The sequence below is a fragment of the Ambystoma mexicanum genome, chromosome 11, assembly GCF_040938575.1.
Source record: "Ambystoma mexicanum isolate Mex_15411 chromosome 11, UKY_AmexF1_1, whole genome shotgun sequence".
NCBI classification, from domain to species: Eukaryota; Metazoa; Chordata; class Amphibia; order Caudata; family Ambystomatidae; genus Ambystoma; species Ambystoma mexicanum.
In genome coordinates, this window is record NC_090934.1 from 1400731834 (window position 1) to 1400751941 (window position 20108).

Sequence of the window (20108 nt, forward strand, 5' to 3'; positions counted from 1 at the left end):
TAAAGAAAATATGAATACATAAATCAAATTAAAACAAGGTGAGGCACTGCATGAGAGGAAGACAATCTAATTGAATGTTTGAATGTTCCATTTGAAAATGAAATGGTATTATTGGTCCTCTTGCCAGGGCATCTAGGTTCGAGAAGAGACCAGCTTGGTTAATTTCGTCATAGTCTCTTCTGCCTACGTCTTCCATCTTTGGAACAGCACAGGAAGTTTTACAACCTTTTTTCAGAAATACATTGCTCATATAAAGACCAATATAGTTTCTTCCACAAACAATCACCAAGATTGCAATATCTACTGATGTTTCCATGTTCAAAAGCTAGAAATGTGTATTTGAGATTTAAACTAAATCTTATACAGACAGCAGTAAGAACCAAGCATTGGGCCAAAACAGGCATTTCCAAAGGTGATGTACGCTGTAGATGTTGTAGAATAAACACCCCTGAGTCGTTAAAACATCTGGTGGTATACTGCAGTCAGCTTGAAAACATCCAGAAACACCATATGGGCAAATTCTATAGTACTAGCATGGTATTCTCAAGAGAGTTGCCATGGTCTCAATGTATGTTGGGTAAATCCCAGATGCTGATACTAGCATTAACTCGTTTTATTGCTTGAGAAAAGACTCATCGAGTTTGAAACACAGCTAAATAATGTCTCTATGAATGAGGTAACGATATCAAATGTTGACCTTGGGATGGTTTTAAGATGGAAGAGAATTTGACTTCATTTTGATTTCATGTAAAGTCAAATAATAATAGAGGATTATGAAGTATATGTTTTATGAATACTTTTATTGTTCTTTTAAGTATAAATATTTGTAAAGGTGCATTGTACCAAAAACAAATAAAATAATTTTTTTAAAAAAGTTGCTCAAACTAGACTTTTCCAGGAGATAAGTAACTCCTTAAGCTTGGGACAGGTTGATGAAACTGAACCCGGTTCACTTGAGCCACTTCTTCCACTCAGCGTTGTCATGAACTTGAGATAAAATTTGAATGACAGCCGGAACGCTCCCCTCCTTGCTTAACTAAATGTATGGTCTCAGATGCCGAGGGTGTACATTCTGGGCTGTCTCGGGTATATAGGATTGTGTAAACAAAAAGGAATGACAGACACAATCATGGTTGAAGTAGGCTTATTAACAATGTAAAGTGTAATATTATTCATGTTTGTATAGTTACCCCAATGTCTTGTATATGGCAATGCAGTTCTCTTTGATTATAACAGCACATTGTCCTTTAAGTGGTATTTTTCTTCACATATTCAAATGTCCTATGTGTGCCAGATCATTAATGTCCATCTCATATTATCTTATATCTGTGTGTGTGTATTTCAGTTGTGTCATTTTTCAATTGTTGATTTTCACGAATAGTCAGCTCTGTTGTTCTTTCAGTATATTTAAACCCCTAAGTATACAGGTTTATTATTTTTCACACTACATTCTTGAAAACACATTGAACATTTTTTATTTTTTAGTTTGCTTTATATACCTCAAGAACGGCTGTTTTTCTGGATAGAATTACTGTCTTGAGTTCATATTTCATCGTTTCATTGATAGGAACATCTTCAATAATTCAATAATTCCAATTGATAATCCTCTTGCAGTTTCAATGAGGGATATATCAAGGGGGACATCACTACCAAAGGCCAAAGGTCATATCTCCATGCTGAATCTGTTGGCAGTCTTCATGACCATCATTTTGGCTTCAGAGCTGCCAGAAGCACGGAAACTGCTCTCCTGAACATCCGTGAGGACCTGCTCTCGAACCTTGACTCTAAAATTCCATGTGTTCTCATTCTGCTTGATCTCTCTTCTGCCTTTGATACTGTCAACCATACCATCCTGCTCAACCGTCTCTGTGATAATGTGGGTATTACTGGTCAGGCTCTGGCGTGGCTAACCTCTTTCCTCTACAATCGACCCTCCCAGGTCCAACTGGGGTCTTTCCTCTCTGACATCTTTTTCTCTACCTGTGGTGTCCCCCAGAGATCTAACGTCTGCCCCTGGCTATTCAACCAGTATCTGGCACTTCTCACCCACTGCATCGCCGGTCTCTGCCCCAACTTTCAGTGCTATGTGGATGATACCCAGCTCATTTTCAGGCTACCCTCGGCCTCCTCTTCTCCTTCCCTCATCTCTGACTGTCTTTCTGCTATGCAGGACTGGTGTGCCGCCTATGACCTCTGCCTTAATGCCAGTAAGACTGAGATTCTACTCATTGGCACACCCACTCCCTCCTTCCCTGCAGCTGTCTGGCCGGCCTCCCTTGGCCCTCTTCCTGTTCCTATCTGCAAGGCAAAAAACCTCGGGGTCATCTTCGACTCCACACTCTCCTTCTCTCCTCACATATCCGACGTCTCTAAGAAGTCACACTACCAGCTACACCTCCTCTGAGGTATCCTTCCTTTCCTCTCCTTCCCCCAGAAGCTCACTGACTCTAGAGCCCTGGTTCTCTTGAAGCTGGACTACTGCAACAGCCTCTATCTAAATCTGCCTGCCTCTACTCTCCGCCCTTTGCAACTCATCCAGAACAGGACTGCAAGACTTGTCCTTGGCCTCAAGCCCAGGGACCGTATCTCTCCAGGACTGAAATCACTACACTGGCTCCCAGTGATTGCGAGGATCAAGTTCAAAACCCTCTGTATTGTCCACAAGGCCTTCTGGGGCCTTGGGCCAAAATACCTTCAACTCTCTCTTCCTAAATATCTTCCTTCTCGAGCTCTTCGCTCATCCGCCTCCAACTCCCTCAGGGTAAGCCGTTTCTCCAAGCAACGAGTTGGTGGGAGATCTCTCTCCGCTGCAGGGGCCTCCCTCTGGAACAGCCTTCCTGCCTCTCTGAAACTTGAGGAGAACCATCTCTGGTTCCGGAAGCACCTCAAAACCTTCCACTTCGCCTCTGCTTTCTCTCCCCCTCTCCCCTGCTAAAGTTACTGAAACTTCACTGAATCTGCAACTGGGCCACTCACCGTTCTCGGTCCTTGGCCCAACCACACTCCCCTGCACTGCCTCCCTGACACCCCCTGCACTACGGGACTGTGTCTGTATCCCTGCAGCCCCCCTTCCCAGCACTTGTCTGCACTTACTTCGCACTTGCCACCAGCTGGCCCTTGTTATTTGTCCTGTTTGCTGTATGCTATTAACCCTGTACTGCACTTCCCCTCTTCCTTCCCCTTGCACTTCTCCCTTTCCCCTCTACCCTTGCACTTGAATGATCTGAATGACACCTGGCCTAGTATGATCGTTGTCTGTCTCCCCTTGTTTCCCCCCCGCCTCATCGCGCCTTGAAACACTTGTGTATAAACGCGTTACAAATGCCATATCATGTCATATCATATCATATACTTTATACATTAGTAAAGGAGGCGCCCCTTTCGATGGGGAATGAGTCAACCTGTGTTACGCTCTCTGATCTTCGAAAAGACTCTTCTTATCATGTCTAAATGGATGAAAAGGAAACGAGCCTTCAGTTGCTATATTGTCAATGTATTCATTCCTATGTTGTGCTACACTAGCAATATAGGAGAGTTGTTCGCTAAGCGACAAGTTCAAACACAGCTAACTTACAATGTTTTAGTTACCCAATCACTTGTTGGTTTTATCCATTATGATTATTCCTGTGTTTGTCCTTAGAAATTGAAACCAGCGTGTATTTTGAGTAGCAATGAACGAAATACGAGGTATTCATTTAATTATGTAAATAGTTTCAACTTGGGATAATTACCAACTTTCGTTTTATGGATTCCTAACGTCTGCGCAGTGTGCATTACTTGTGAGGCTAAGTGATGCTTAATCCTGGTTATTCTGTATGAATTACTTGATAATCTTTCTATGTTTTGCACCTGTTAGAATGAGCCCTGCGGCGTAAAATGAAATGGAATATAATGGAATATAATGGGCCAACCTCACTGGTGTTCTATGTCAAAATTGATAGGCAGAGCAACATTTATTAACTGTAAACTCACCAGAATTATGCATCCAAAGTTCTTTGAGGATTTGGTCGTGTACATCTTATAACTTTATATCACTTGATCTCCATATTGACTAGTGTATTTGTGCGTGCACTAATGAACATCAAAAGTAGACTAGTTTCATAAGTGTCTGCTCTTTTAGGATTTGGAAGGATAACCATCAGCAATAGAATACACTAAGGGGTCAATTCATAGAATTTAGCGCAGAAGTAGTGCACGCGCCTGGCGCAGAGAGGGAGAGTGCGCCACGCATGTGCCAGGCACAGGGCAAAACAGCATTTTGGCACACAGTGTATTCAGGGATTTCCCGAGCCATTTGCAGCCGTGGCGCAGTGAAAATTCAGCAAGCCATAGAAATCCCCAATACGGCACAAAGGGCCACGGTAACCTGGACCAGCTTACAGCACCCGTACACCGTATTTACATGAAAAACTGTGTGTACCCCACTTGCGGCAGCCAAATCGCGTAAAAAGGGCCTTGCAAAATCCCGCAAAATTTAGTTCCAGGCTCGCGCCAGTAAAATCACGTGAAAATCTGCTTGTGCACCCCCTTGAATACGTGTACCCCGCTCGCGCCATCCAAATAGCGCGAAAAAGGCATACCGTAACCCCTTCAATATGTGTATACCACTCGCACCAGCCAAAACATGTGAAAACTCCTCGCGCCCCCCCTTCAATACGCATACCCCGCTCCTGCAAGCCAAATCGCGTGAAAAGGGCCTACCGTAACCCCTTGAATACACATACCCCGCACGCGCCAGCCAAATCACGTGAAAACTCCTCGAGCACCCCCTTGAATATGCGTGCCCTGCTTGCGCCAGCCAAAACGTGTGAAAATCTACCTGCACACCCAATGAATACGCGTCCCCCGCTCGCGCCATCCAAATCGTGTGAAAAAAGCCTACCGTAACCCCTTCAATACGTGTACCCTGCCTGTGCCAGCCAAAACATGTGAAAATCTACCTATGCCCCCCTTGAATACACGTTACCTGCTCACGCCACCCAAATCACATGACAAAGACCTACCGTAACCCCTTCAATACGTGTACCCCGCTCGTGCCAGCCAAAAGGCTTGAAAATCTACCTGCGTACCCCCTTGAATACACGTACCCCGCTCGCGTAAACAAAATCACGTGAAAAATGCCTTGCGTACCCTGTGAACTCGCGTACCCCACTCGTGCATGCCGAATCACGTGAAAAATGCCTTGCGTGCTGGCAGCACCCGCAAACACACCCTGCAGGCAGCCCACACCACCAGGGACCTCCCCATCACCCGTGACCATGGCCGCAGGCAGCCCACACCCCAAGGGACCCCCCCATCACCTGTGACCATGGCCGCAGGCAGCCCACACCACAAGGGATCCCCTCATCATCCGTGACCATGCCCACAGGCAGCCCACACCACAAAGGATCCCCCATGACCCATGACCATGGCCGCAGGCAGCCCACACCACAAGGGACCCACCCAATTACCTGTGACCATGGCCGCAGGCAGCCCACACCACAAGGGACCCCCCATCACCCGTGACCATGCCCGCAGGCATCCCACACCACACGGACCCCCCATCACCCGTGACCATGGCCACAGGCAGCTCATATGGCACCATACACCGCAGGCAGGCCCCGACTCATGTCCTCCTACCCCACCAGTGACGGGAACCTGGCAGCAGGCCCCATCTCATGTCCCGGCACCAGTGACCGGAACCTGCAAGCAGGCCCAACTCATGACCCCCACCAGTGATGGGAACCAGCAAGCAGGCCCCGACTCATGTTCCCCCACCCCACCAGTGACGGGAACCTGCAAGCAGGCCCCGACTCATGTCCCCCCACCAGTGACAGGAACCAGCAAGCAGGCCCTGACTCATGACCCCCAACAAACACATTGTCACAACATACAATCATGCAGTAAATCTCCACCCAAATGCAACACCACGCTTCCCCCCCTCAGTGCAACTTCACACCCATCCATTGGCTCCACTTCCCAGTACAGGCCCCATGGCATGTTATTCACAAAAGCACACATGCATGCACCCAAAGACATGCCCAACATGGCCCCACAGCAGTGACACATGACAGAGCCAATGACGATTGCCACATGCCCCAAACAAATGAGAGCAGACAACACAAAGATTGAACTGCATGCAAATGTATCAACAAAAGCAAAATACACTGAATGAAAGTGAAACATGAGAATGAAAATGAAATGAATGCAAAGAGAAATGAAATACAAATCCAAATCCAAAAACGTGAAAATCCAAAAACGTGAAAATCCATAAAGTGGTCCTTGTCCAAAGTAATGTTTTCCGTTCCAAACATAAACCATAAAAAACCATTACTCCATGTGAACAAAAAAAATCAAAAATCAAACGAAGCCCAAATAAATACAATGAAAGAATGAAGGGTCCATGATCCCAAAAGTCTGAATAATCCACGAAAAAACACCACAAAAAAACATCTATATACAAAAAGTGGAGCAATGTCCATGGACTCCAAAAAAAAAAAAAGAAAAAGAAAGGAAACCTAACACTAAGGAACTATTTACAATGGCGGTGGGCTATTCCTACGGCTCACCGTTGTTACCAAGAGTTTTGGCCAGGGCATCATCGAACTCTGTGTCTATAGCCCAGAGGCGGGACTGTGCTCGCAGGGACACCGTCTTGCCCTCCCCCAACTCCCTGTGAGTCTCCTCGAGGAACTCCGCCTGCCCCAATGCCCGCTGCATGGAGTTCTCTGCCCTGACCATGGTGAGCCGTGCCCTCTCTGCCCGCCACCGCTCTGCACCTATTTGCCGGCCCATTCGCTGCCGCATGGAAGACACACTTTGTCCAGGGTCCTCCTGCCCTTTGGCTGATGCCTGCGCTCGTGATGTAGTTGGCCCCGAGTCCTGACGCCTCCTACGTCGAGCCTGCTGCTGCCTTGATGCCATCTACCTGTACCACCATGACTTCCTCCGGGAAGATGGCAACTCCCATGCCCTGGTCGAAGGTGCCAACACAACCTCCATTGCCAGGGGTCCTATTGCTGGGGTGACCACCTCTGCTGAACCTCCGACTCCCGACTGTGGCAGGGATGGGATCTCCCCCAGCCTGGCCACGGTGGCTGGGGCAGGTCCACAGGGGCCCTGGTGGCATCTGGGCCAGAAGACGGCATGGAGGATGACTGGCGCATAGTGGGTGAAGAGGAGGAGGGGGGCACAAGAGCCCGTCCTAGCCAGTTCAGAATGGCACACACCTGTTTATGATGATGTGCGTGGTCCTGCTAGGAAGTGCGCACACCATCATGAATGATGTGTGTGTGCATCGCGACATCGACTAGGACGGGCTCAATCCTGTCATTGATTGCCTTGTCCGCAGGTAGAGGAATGTCAGTTGCCGTGGACTCCTCCCCTACCGGGCCTGGACTGAGGCATCTGTGCCGCTGTGCAGTGATGCAGTCTCAGTTTCAGAGACAGGATCAGGCACAGGCCCCCTGGCGGCAACCTGCGCTGCCTCCTGCCCCTGCCCCTGGACTGCACAACTCTCACCGTGGCATCACCCCCTCTGGGCCCCATGTGCGTGTCTGATGCGGCCTCCTCCTCCTCAACCACCACCGACCTGGATGCCTCTGCACCATCTTCCACACTTTCCTGCCCCTGAGGGGGCTCACCTTCCTCTTGTGCTGCCGAGGAGCCCACTACCAACCTCGCCCTCTTGGGCATCACCTCTGCAGCTGTGGCCGCAGACGTGGCACCAGTCCCCTCGCTCTCGGAAGATGACATAACCTTGTGTCTCCACCTGGTTGAGGCAACCCCGCCGCTTTGCTCCACAGCGCCGTCTCCACCTTCTTCCTCAATCGCCAGTGTAGATAGGGAGAGATTGAACACAAGCATCAGGGTACTGAACAATAGTCAGCTAGACACAAAGCAATTGCACATGAGTGGCATTGTCAAACGTCACTACCATTGTCACCTTCCACAACACACAGGTCAGTGCAAGCAACACACATCCACAAACAAGCATGGCATCAGAAGGGGGGCTGAACCTTACATGCATCATGGGACATGCACATCACATGCACACACACCACCGGACAGTCATGCAACTGGCCATGTCTACCTCCGTTAACACAGCACTCATTGCAACTTTGCCGCATCAGTCAATCATGCATCGAGATGGACATGTGTCATGCATCCATGGCGATTCTCAGTCACACACTCACCACTCAGACACACACACATGTACACTGTGCACGTCCATGAAGGTGACATAAGCATCCATGTATCACACCACAAACATGGCCGAGTACAGACACAGGCATGCAAACATGTGTGCGTCATCACATGTTGGTGCACATCATGTATTGCAACACAGACACCATTAATGTGGAACATGCCTGACTGGACTCACATGCTGCACCATCATGTCCCTGCACACAGACATCCATACATGGGACATGCCAGACATACGGCCGAGGTGCCCACTCCTGCCACTCCTCAACATGCAGTGTGCTGGACAAGAACACATGGACACTTACCACTCGACTCCAGATGGGTCTGCAACTGGAGGACCTGGTGGTGAAGCGCTGGGTGTGTGCGCTCCAGGACCCGCATCTAGATTTTGCTCAACTGGTCCTGGCGCCCCACTTCTCCACGAGCCGCAACGAGGTGCTGGGCCTTGCTGTGGGTCCTGGACTTGAAGTCCTCCCAGCGCTTCCGGACCGCGTTGATGGCATCCACAATGTCCGACCAGATCCCCCTCCATCTTACCTTGTCAAGGCATGATGTCGAGAAGAGGGCATCATAATGCCCCAGGACTTGCTCCACCAGGATGCCAACTTCATTGGCAGTGAAGCTGGCAGCCCTCTGCCTCACTGACCTGGGGTTGCCAGTAGCCTCAGATGGTGTTTGGCCTGACATGGAAACCCCCGAGGCAGGTGTGGGTGGGCGACTGGGTACTGGGCTGTGGAGCGATGGTACTGCAGTCGGAAGTCTACTGTTTCAGCAGAGGTGGACGCGGCAACAGGACCTCTGGCAATGTCTTCTGTACAGGCACCAAATTGCAGAGCACGTTGGCAGCAAGCTGGCTGGCAGCAGCAGATGGCTTGTAGGAGGCTGCTCGGGGCTCTGGGGGGCAGGTAAATGGCCTTCTGGGCAGGAGCGTGGTCTTCTGTGTGTAGTCGTGTGGCCAGCTTGATGCAGAGTGACTCCGCATCTGTAAAAACAGTGCATTTGCGTGAAATTCAAGGAAAAGTCCTTAGCGCGTAAGCGTGTAAGTGACGTGGCATGCGCGGGCGTTACCTTCAGCACGGGTTAAAGGTCCGCACGGCACAGCAGTCGATGTACGTGCTTTTTGTGGAGACCGACGCATGTGTTTCTTCTTCTTGTGGGTTCACATGGGATATCTTCACAACGCTTAGTGTTCGTACTTCTTGTTTTGGCGGGGGAGTTGCATGTGTGTTTTTCTTTTCCACGCAAGGCAGACGGTGAGTCGCGGACGCTTATTTTTCCCACTGTGGTTCCCCCTGTATGTCGCATACCCCATTTTCGAGGTCAGAGTAGCCTGCGTGTTCCACGCGTATGCTTTTTTTGGGTCCCTGTGTGCCACGGCGTACTGCAGGAGGTTTATTCCATGCACGTGGGCTACCAGGGGTTGTGTGCACGTTTGGTTTGTTTTATGGGGTGCCTGAGCATTGCGTGACCCGTCTTTTTTCACCAAGGGTCACAGTAAACCTCGCAGGAGCACAGTGGGGCATCTACCATCATGTACCCTGCCCCCTTCAGCCCAATTGCCCAGGGCAATTGTTGTGTGCACCTTCCATTGGCAATATTCTATATGTGTCATGGTTGGGAGGCCACCAAAAGGTAAGGGCGGCAAGGCCAGGGAGGGTGACTGGGCCTTGCGTCTCTGCCTGGTGGAGGCATCCCGCCGCTTTGCTCCACAGGGCTGGGCATGGTGGGGCATGTGGCCGAGGTGACCAGGGAGTCCAGGGAGTCCAGGGAGTCCAAGGAGGCCAAGGTGGATGCAGTGGGGGACACTGCCAGGCTGTTCCACAGGGGCAGGATGTCCAGCCACTTGCTGGGACAGCCATGCCACCACCCCCAGCGGCTCAGAGAGATGTTGCTGCTGCAGACATCCCCAGCGCACATCTGACCCCACAGCCAGTGTCATCTGCTGGCATGGGCCACCAGGTAGTGGAAGCTGTAGTTGCAGCTGCGGCAACCACCACCCATGCTCGTGGTCCGTCAGCGCAGGCTGCCTTGGGACAGGAGGACTCCCAGGCAAATTTTCAGGACAGGAAATACAAGCCATGTGTGTCTAGGGTTGCTGTGACCAAGGCACGTGTATCTGGGGCAGTGGTGACATCTGCTGCCCCGAGCAGCCAGGTGGTGGGAGCTGCAGGGGCAGATGCAGCCAACACCACCCCGACTGAGCGCAGATCCTGGCATGCTCTGATGGCAATAGAACCGAGGAACAACTAAGAAGTGAAAGATATAAGCACTTTGAATATCTGTGAATAAAAGCTGAAATAGAAAAAATGAGAGAAACACAAATGGAAAAATATATTTAAGAAATCAGAAAGAAAGAAATCTAACTACATGCAGAACAAGAAAGTATCTCAATTTAGTATCTCTCCTGAAGAACCACAGGCATATACCATGGGGAAACACGTGTTGAGAGAAATAAGAGCGAAATAAATGTTAATACAAGGAAGTCAATGCATTTGGGCAAAAAATTGACAAGTTTGTGATTTGAAAAATCAGAGTTGCATGAAAATTAATGCAAATGAGCAGAATTAAAATGGGAATTGCATGAAATGTAATGCAATAGAGAAATAAATTGACAATTGTGTAATGAAAATAGGAGCAAGAATATTCAAAAGAACAAATATAATTTATGGAAAAAGAACAACATTTGTGTTTATAATGTTTCTAACAGAAGCGCAACCCACAAAAGTGTCTTTTTAAAAAAGAAAACTTATTTATAATATTGCTGCAGTCACAATATAACCACCGAGGGTGCAGATTCTAGGTAAATGTATTAATTTTCTTGGCACACATTGTCATGCGCCGCCAATGTTGGGGGATATGGTCGCGGTGGAGACTGGGCCGCCATTAGTCAACCCTTCACGTACCACCACGCACTGTGTTCAGCGGTCTAGTTGTTTCCGCAGCGCTTGCTTCGGCACGCCTATTTCTTTCCGTCACACCCGGAAGCCTGCGCGTTGCAACCCTCTCGCGTCAGGCTCCGGGTGAGACGCTAGTTTTCTCTGTTTTCCGTTCCCGTCTTCTGTCAGTTCTGCCGGCGCTCCCGGCCGGTGCATTTTCCCGTTCCTTCTCTTTGTTTCCCCGTTCTGTTCGTTTCACGCCCCTTTTCCTCCTCGCCTAATTTCTTTCCCGCCTCTCTCTAGCTCTACGGACTTTCCGCTCTGGAGGTTCTCTATACTTTCTGCCTTCCATATCATCTGGAATCTACTCAACACAGCTACGCCGGGGGTTTTTTATGCCATCAGGCTTTTTCCCCCATATAGCTTGCTCCGGCAGAGAAGCCGCTTCTAGACCTTGTTGTATCAGGTCAGGGTGGCTTCCTCCCGGGGTAGGCCCTATCCTCCATAAAAAAAAACTGCTTGGTGGAAGAAGAGATTGGGACCGCCCAGGGAAACCATCGCCACAGGTGAGGAGGTGGTCGGAGGGTTGGAGTTAGAAGAGGAAGAGGGTGATTCGGAGTTTGACTCTGACAGATTGCAACGCCAGAAAGAAACTATGGCTACCCCCGAACAGCTGCAAGAGCTGATTCAAGCTGTACAAGGAATGAACGTTGAATTACAGAACGTCAAGGCTGAAAATGCAGCATTAAGACAAATGATTACGGCTCGAGAATCTAGGGAGACTGATCTCCCTCCCATGTCTTTGTCCTCTGGCAAATATGATGGATCGCCAAAACGTCTCAAGGAATTTCTCGAATCTTGTGCCATTTATTTTGCCTTTCGTCCTCATACCTTTGCCAGCGCTCATACCAAGGTGGGGTTTGTTATTTCAAATTTAATAGGAAACGCCCTGGCCTGGGCTTCCCCACTAGTAACCAGCAACAATCCAATACTCCAGGACTATGGCGCCTTTGTTACCTTGTTTAAACAGACCTTCGAACAGGCTGAGATAACTCACATAGCTGCAGAAGAACTGCTAGACGTTCAGCAGGGCAGCAGCGATCTCAGGACCTATATTTCGTCCTTCAAACGCCTAGCGACAGAGGCCGGGTGGCCGGAACATGTGCAATTTACAATATTTCGTCGTGGTTTAAAAGAAGAATTAAAGGACGAGCTGGCTCGTTTGGCACTTCCCACCTCTCTATCTGATATGATGTCCATAGCCCTCCAGATAGAATACCGTCTCAGCGAACGGCGAGCCGAACGACGAAAGTTGCGCATTCCAGTCAACTCACCCTCCTCAGGAACCCCTTCTCATCTGTTACCCTCAGCATCAAGCAAAGAAGAACCCATGCAGATAGGCGCCGCAAGAGCCCCATTAACACCTGAAGAACGTAGAAGAAGGCGAGACACTGGTCTCTGTTTGTATTGTGGATCGGATACGCATCTACTACGAAAATGTCCAGCGGTTCCCCCCCGTACACCGGGAAACGACAGACCTCGGAACTAAAGGGGGCAGGTTTCCGAGGTATGTCTTCTCGCCCCTATGTAACCTTGGCTGTTACCCCCCAAGGTGATACTATGGACTCTCGTTTGATGGTAGTATCCTTACAGATACAAACGTCCACCAAGAAGCTAACTACGCTAGCCCTCATTGACTGTGGTGCTGCTGTAGTCTTTATGGACACCATTTGGGCTGATCAACAAGGTATTCCTTTGGTTCGGCGTGAGGATGTCCAGAAGGTAGAAGGCGTTGATGGGACCCCGCTTTCCTCCGGTCCCATCACTCATACCACAGAACCACTCACTGTGGTTATCCAACATCATACAGAACATATGAAATTTGATCTTATTCGAGCAGCCCACTTTCCAGTCATACTGGGTATCCCATGGCTGAGAAGGCACAACCCCTCCATTGATTGGTTCAGGAATACCATTACCTTTGAGTCGGGATTCTGTAAGGAACTCTGTATGCCACACCGGTCACAGGAAGTAGTGAAGGTCCTCGCGCCTGAAGCCACCACCAAGTGCGAGGTCTGTTGCATTCCAACTGAATTGGAGGAATTCCACGAAGTCTTTGTTGACAAGACGATACTAGAGCTACCCCCACATCGTCCAGAGGACTGTGCCATAGAACTCGCACAAGATGCATTAGTCCCCTTCGGGCGGATGTTTTCGCTATCTCTCACTGAAAAGGTAGCTCTACGAAAATACTTGGACTCCCACCTGACCAACGGATTGATCCGACCTTCCAGATCTCCCGCAGGGGCCCCATTATTTTTTATCCCCAAGCGCGATTCTACAGAATTAAGGCCTTGCATTGATTACCGGGGCCTCAATAAGGTCACAATAAGAGACAGATACCCTATGCCACTTATTGCCGACATTCTGGAGGCAGTACAGGGGGCCACCATCTTTTCTAAACTAGACCTACCAAGTGCATATCATCTTCTCCGAATACGCGAGGGTGATGAATGGAAGACGGCATTCCGTACACCTTTTGGGCTCTATGAGTATCGGGTTATGCCCTTTGGCTTAGTGAATGCCCCAGCTGTTTTTCAGCGCTTCATGGATCGACTATTCTCTGAAGTCCTCTTTATCTTTACAGTGGTATACTTAGATGACATCCTGATTTTTTCTCGATCCCCACAAGAACACGACCAGCACCTACGAAGCGTATTAGATCGCCTTCGGGCTAACTGCCTCCTGGTAAAACCAGAAAAGTGTATTTTCAAGACCAGCACAATCTCCTATCTGGGATTTATCCTATCTAAGGATGGTGTCTCTATGGATCCTGGAAAGGTATCTGCCATACTGCAATGGCCCACACCTACCTCACTGAAAGACGTCCAACGATTCCTAGGTTTGACGAATTTCTACAGAAAATTTATCAGTCATTTTTCTCAAACGGTATTGCCTATTACGGCTTTACTCAAGAAGGAAGCTGGCTCTTTTGTTTGGACTGACCAGGCCGACAACGCTTTTGAGCTATTGAAGAAATTGTTTTGCTCTGCTCCAGTGCTTCGCCAACCTGATCAAACTATACCGTTTGTAGTCGAGGCCGATGCCTCCGCTGAAGCTTTGGGAGCTGTGTTATTACAAGAACACCAGGGAATTGAGCACCCAGTGGCCTATCTCTCAAAGACCTTGTCGGTGAGTCAGAAGAACTATTCGGTTATAGAGAAGGAACTATTAGCACTCAAGACGGCTTGTGAGGAGTGGAGACACTTGCTGCAGGGTAGCGTCTCACCCTTCATTCTGCGTACTGACCATAAAAATTTGAAGGTCCTTAGGGGGATGGAATGCATAAATTCCAGACAAGCACGATGGGCGCACTTCTTCAGTCAATATGACTTTGTCATAACCTACATCCCAGGCTCCCAGAATGGTCTCGCCGACGCCCTTTCCCGGCGAAATACCCCAGGGATGGGGGCCACCTCTCCGGCAGAAGTTCTTATTCCCCGCAACAGGATAGTGGGTATCATATCGACATTTCTTCAGGAGGTTAAAACTGCAACCACTGAGGGCATGGAAGTCATCTTACCTCCAAAAAAGAGACAAGAGATAACAAGGTCAGGGGGGCTCCTTTGGTACAGACAGAAATTGTTCATTCCCACACAAGCTTTGCGCATGAAGGTTATGGGATGGTGTCACGACCATGTTACGGTCGGACACCGAGGACAGAAGGGCACTTTGGAGCTAGTATCTCGTACGTTGTTTTGGCCCTTTATGTCTAAGGATGTCAAGATGTACTGTAAGGCCTGTCCGGTCTGTGCGCAAAGCAAGGTTTCTGTATGTAAACCATTAGGGTTGCTAGAACAACCGGAAACACCATCACGTCCTTGGTCTCTTATCTCGATGGATTTTATTGTGGAATTACCCGTGTCCCAGGGATATACCTGTCTCATGGTCACTGTTGACTCTTTCTCTAAGTTGGCCCATTTTTCCCCTTTAGCTGGTGTCCCCACTGCCCCGGAATTGGCCGAGGTGTTTCTCAGGGACATATTCCGACTACATGGACTCCCTGATAGGATCATTTCTGATAGGGGGAGTCAGTTCACTTCTCGGTTTTGGACAACCTTGTGCCATCGCATAGAGATTAACAGAGCTCTGTCCTCGGGGTTTCACCCCCAGACCAATGGCCAAACCGAACGACTTAATGCCACTATAGAACAGTATCTAAGATGTTACATAAATCGCCACCAGGACAACTGGGTATCCTTTCTGCCCACCGCAGAATTTGCCTATAACAATTCCGTACACTCGGCTACCGACCTTAGCCCTTTTTTTTGTACCTATGGGCTCCATCCCCGAGGAATTCTCCCCTTACTCAGTTCCCCGACAAACATACCCTCTATTGAGTCCACATTAGCCGACATTTCCACTGCCCATAAGAGCGCCCTGACCAGTTTGTCCTCAGCAAGAGAAAGGTATAAGTTACAAGCCGACCGACATCGCCAGCCGTGTCCCCTATGGAAGGAAGGGGATCGCGTATGGCTATCCACTAAATACCTACCTCGTTGGTTGCATCCTACAAAATTGTCCCCCCGTTTCGTGGGGCCGTTTAAGGTCTCACAGAGGGTAAACCCTGTAGCCTTCAGGCTCAGTCTTCCCAAGGATATGCGACGCATTCATCCAGTCTTCCATTCTTCTCTCCTGCGCTCGGCTGATCCCAATACCCCCAGAAAGAGAAACCTACATCTCCCTTCGGATCCCGATCCTGTTCCCAATGAATATGAGGTTTCCCACATTAGGGATTCCAGATTTAGAAGGGGAAGACTGGAATATCTGGTGGCTTGGAAGGGATATCCCCGTTCGGAGGATTCCTGGGAACCGGGGTCTTTTGTTCATGCCCCCCTCCTTACCCAGAGGTTCCATCGTTTCCACCCTGGCAAGCCTGGGTGGTCCAGGTATAGAAGGGGGCATACTGTCATGCGCCGCCAATGTTGGGGGATATGGTCGCGGTGGAGAGTGGGCCGCCATTAGTCAACCCTTCACGTACCACCACGCACTGTGTTCAGCGGTCTAGTTGTTTCCGCAGCGCTTGCTTCGGCACGCCTATTTCTTTCCGTCACACCCGGAAGCCTGCGCGTTGCAACCCTCTCGCGTCAGGCTCCGGGTGAGACGCTAGTTTTCTCTGTTTTCCGTTCCCGTCTTCTGTCAGTTCTGCCGGCGCTCCCGGCCGGTGCATTTTCCCGTTCCTTCCCTTTGTTTCCCCGTTCTGTTCGTTTCACGCCCCTTTTCCTCCTCGCCTAATTTCTTTCCCGCCTCTCTCTAGCTCTACGGACTTTCCGCTCTGGAGGTTCTCTATACTTTCTGCCTTCCATATCATCTGGAATCTACTCAACACAGCTACGCCGGGGGTTTTTTATGCCATCAGGCTTTTTCCCCCATATAGCTTGCTCCGGCAGAGAAGCCGCTTCTAGACCTTGTTGTATCAGGTCAGGGTGGCTTCCTCCCGGGGTAGGCCCTATCCTCCATCAAAAAAAACTGCTTGGTGGAAGAAGAGATTGGGACCGCCCAGGGAAACCATCGCCACAGGTGAGGAGGTGGTCGGAGGGTTGGAGTTAGAAGAGGAAGAGGGTGATTCGGAGTTTGACTCTGACACACATAAGATATCGCTGAAATAGGAAAACTAAGCTGTCAAGGACTGCATTTTGGCCATCAAAACCGTCCCGACTGTGAGTCTGCCAGCCAGGACTGTGTTGGTCACAGCCTTGGTACTGAAGCAGTTGTGCTGCTGGGTCCTGGCAACAGCACCCAGCAGGCAATGACTCAATTCTAGCCTTCCGTCCTCATGCCATTGACTACTCCCATTGGCAAGTCCACCAGCGCCACTGCCCCTATGGACCAGAGCAGCATTAGCCACTAAGGGTCCGCACAACCGGCCAAGAAAAGTGGACGTTTTTCTGTCCGCCACACCTGCAGTGGGGGTATACCCCTCAAGGGGCAAGTCAGTGATGGAATGTCCACCTGTGGTGGTTATGGGTGCAGGGTCACACTCCACACAAGTTGCTCCTGTTCCTGGGGCAGCAGATCGACAGAGGAATGCAGTCCTGCAGCCACAGGCAGCGTCAGCACAGCAAGGTCCACGACTCCTTGGGCCCAACAGGTGTGGTGTCCAGCAACGTGGTGGCTGTGCACCACCAGGGAACACTGGGTGGGAGAATGCCATGTATGCCATTGCACAGCAACAGGGGGGAGAAATTGAGATGTTGGCTCAAGGCATGGAACGTGTGGCCGATTCCATTCTCCCCCCTGATAGGCAGGTGGAGCTCCAGCAGCAGGCAACGCAGTCCACGTGCTGCTCACTCAGGCTGGGCATGCTGGCCTCCAACAGGGCCTGCCGGGCTGAACTGGTGGCTCTGCGCACAACTATTGCTGCTGAGGCACAGGCCCACAGGGAAGCCCTGAGGGAAGATAACACCTCCCTCAGAACTACTCTGGCTGCACTCATGATGAGCCAGGGGACACGGGCAGAACAGAGGATGGAACAGCTGGAACGTACCATCTCGGCTGAACTTCATGCAAGCCGGGAGGAGGTCTGTCTGTAGCACGAGGCCTCACAGGCAGAACTCTGTGCTACACGTGAGTCCTTGCAGGAGGAACTCCGTGTTTCACGGGAGGTGGCTGCATAGGGACCTCCGTGCCATATTCCTGCAGAACCAGGCTTACGAGGACTGCATGCTTGCTAACATGGAGGGGCTTGCTGGGGCTATGCATGGTCAGGCACCTGTACCACGCGTACCTCCTGATGTACAACCCGGAGCTGACAACAACGACGAATCTCTCACTCAGGTCGGGCCTTGAAGACCATGATCCCATGGAGGATTTTTTTTAGTCGCAACATCAATGCATGTGGGTGTTGAGGTGCACCCTGCACCTCCCCCCTCCTCAGTGGCATCCCCCAGCCCCGGGTCGACTATGGCCATTTTTCTTTTTTTTCTTTTTTTTTTCTTTTTTGTCTATTGTGCATTCATGTCACAGTGTGGTGTTTTGTGCCATCCAAAGGCCTCCACTGTGTGTTCTGGCTGGGCCTATACAGGCTTGTCTCATGTTTGTGTTTGTGCCTTGGGGTCCGTACACATATGCCACACCTGCTTCCCCTTTCCATGGGCTCGCAATGATGGCACTGTGTGAGAGTAACTTACAAAGAGGCATTGGCTTCCGTCATATCTGTGGCGAGTCTGAAGTCCAACATGTGTATACATCCGTAGTGAGGATTCATGATGGTTTCTCCAGTGCATGGTTGGACTGCATTTTGGTGAGTATATTGTTGAATGTGCATATTTTCATGTTGCTTATTCATGTATTGCCTTGACTGTATACATTGTTGATGCACTTCATGCTGTATGTGGTCCCATGCTCCCTTTGGCTGTCAAAGCCGCTCTCATGATGGAAGGGGTACATGTGGTGGCAATGTCACATTGTGGCACTTGTGCTATGGTGATTCGTCACTGTCTGACATTGTCACTGTTGGGTCTTGTGTTCATGATATATTATGCTGGTAAAATGATAGTCCCGTGTTGGTTTTGCTTATGATTTGTCACGGGATCGGCAATATGTTTCCGTTGCATATGTGTCCACGATGGAGTAATTCACATGGTAAATGTATGCAACACTGAAGGGTCATGCATTTCCCATGCTAACGTGCATTGAATAGCCCTGCAAACACCCCCCACAACACACACAACACACCCCACCCCAGCTCCCGTCACCACACCAACATCCCCCCATGCGCACACTACTTGCCTTCTGAGACATGGTGTGTCCCTGCTGCACAAGTTCACTTTGACTTTTGTGATCGTGAACTGGCGCCGCAGCCTAATTTTTTTCCTTTTTTTTATACAGCTGCAGGGGTTTCCAGGCCGCAAACACCACTCACTGTATTGTGTTGTGTAGTGAGCAGGGTGTTGCGGGGGACACTCCCGCAGCACCCGCATTTTCTTTTCTTTTTTGTAATTTCCTGAAATGCCTGCCACCAAAGGTTTGAGGTGTTGGTGTTCACACCTTTTGTGGCGTGCATTTACCTACTTTTAGTATAGGTTGGATATTTTTGCTCACTCTTTTCTTCAGAGTCTGTGTCTGAGGGGATTGTTGTCTGTGGCCTGTTTCCATTTGTGACGGTGCACTTTGTGACCGTTGTATCATGTGTGTTGATATTTTTATTGAAGTTTTCACATTGCATGCCATGGCATGGTGTGTCAGGTGGGTGACACGGGGTTGAGGGAGGTTTAGGTGCCATACCAGCATCTGGATGTACTATTTTGCAAGAGGGGGGGTTGAATCTGTAGCTTGCATGTGTGCCTTTTGAACACCCAGGATTGTGTTTGTTAAAGTGACTAGGGATGCATACAATGTTGCGATTCCAAGGACACATTCTCAGGGTGTTAAGGTGGTGACAGTTGACTGTCCTTTTGTCATCATCAATTGTCACCTGGAATGTGCCAGGCCAGTGTGTACTCTGCAGGGGGGGGGGGGTTTAGGTGAAAAATGTAGCCACAAGCTGGGTACAGGCTGCCTCGCCACATGCCCTTTCCCCTCCCATGTGCAGCAGCCGTGCGTGTGGCTACGGATGTGGGGGCACCACCATGTTCACCGGTACACCCCACCTGTGTTTGCAAAATGGTGCAGGACACATGCTGCCACAATGATCCTGCACACTAATGGGGGCGCATATAGTAGCTGCCCACCAGAGTGGTCCTGGGTGCGGAAGCGTGACTTGAGCACTCTGAATGTGTGCTCCACTATGCCTCTGGTTGCAATATGGGCTGAGTTGTATCTTACCTGGGGTGGTGTGGTGGGGTTCTGTATTGGCGTCATCATGTAGGTGCTCAAAGGGTAGGCACTGTCCCATGGGGAGGTGATAATGGTTGTCATTAGTTGGGTTTGTGTATTTGTCTGTGTGACATGCATGCATGTGCACAGGCATAAGTACTCACCAATGAGCCATCTGTTGCCATGCCTCCCAGCTTCCAGGTCCCGGTGTAGGGCTGACATTCTGAATAT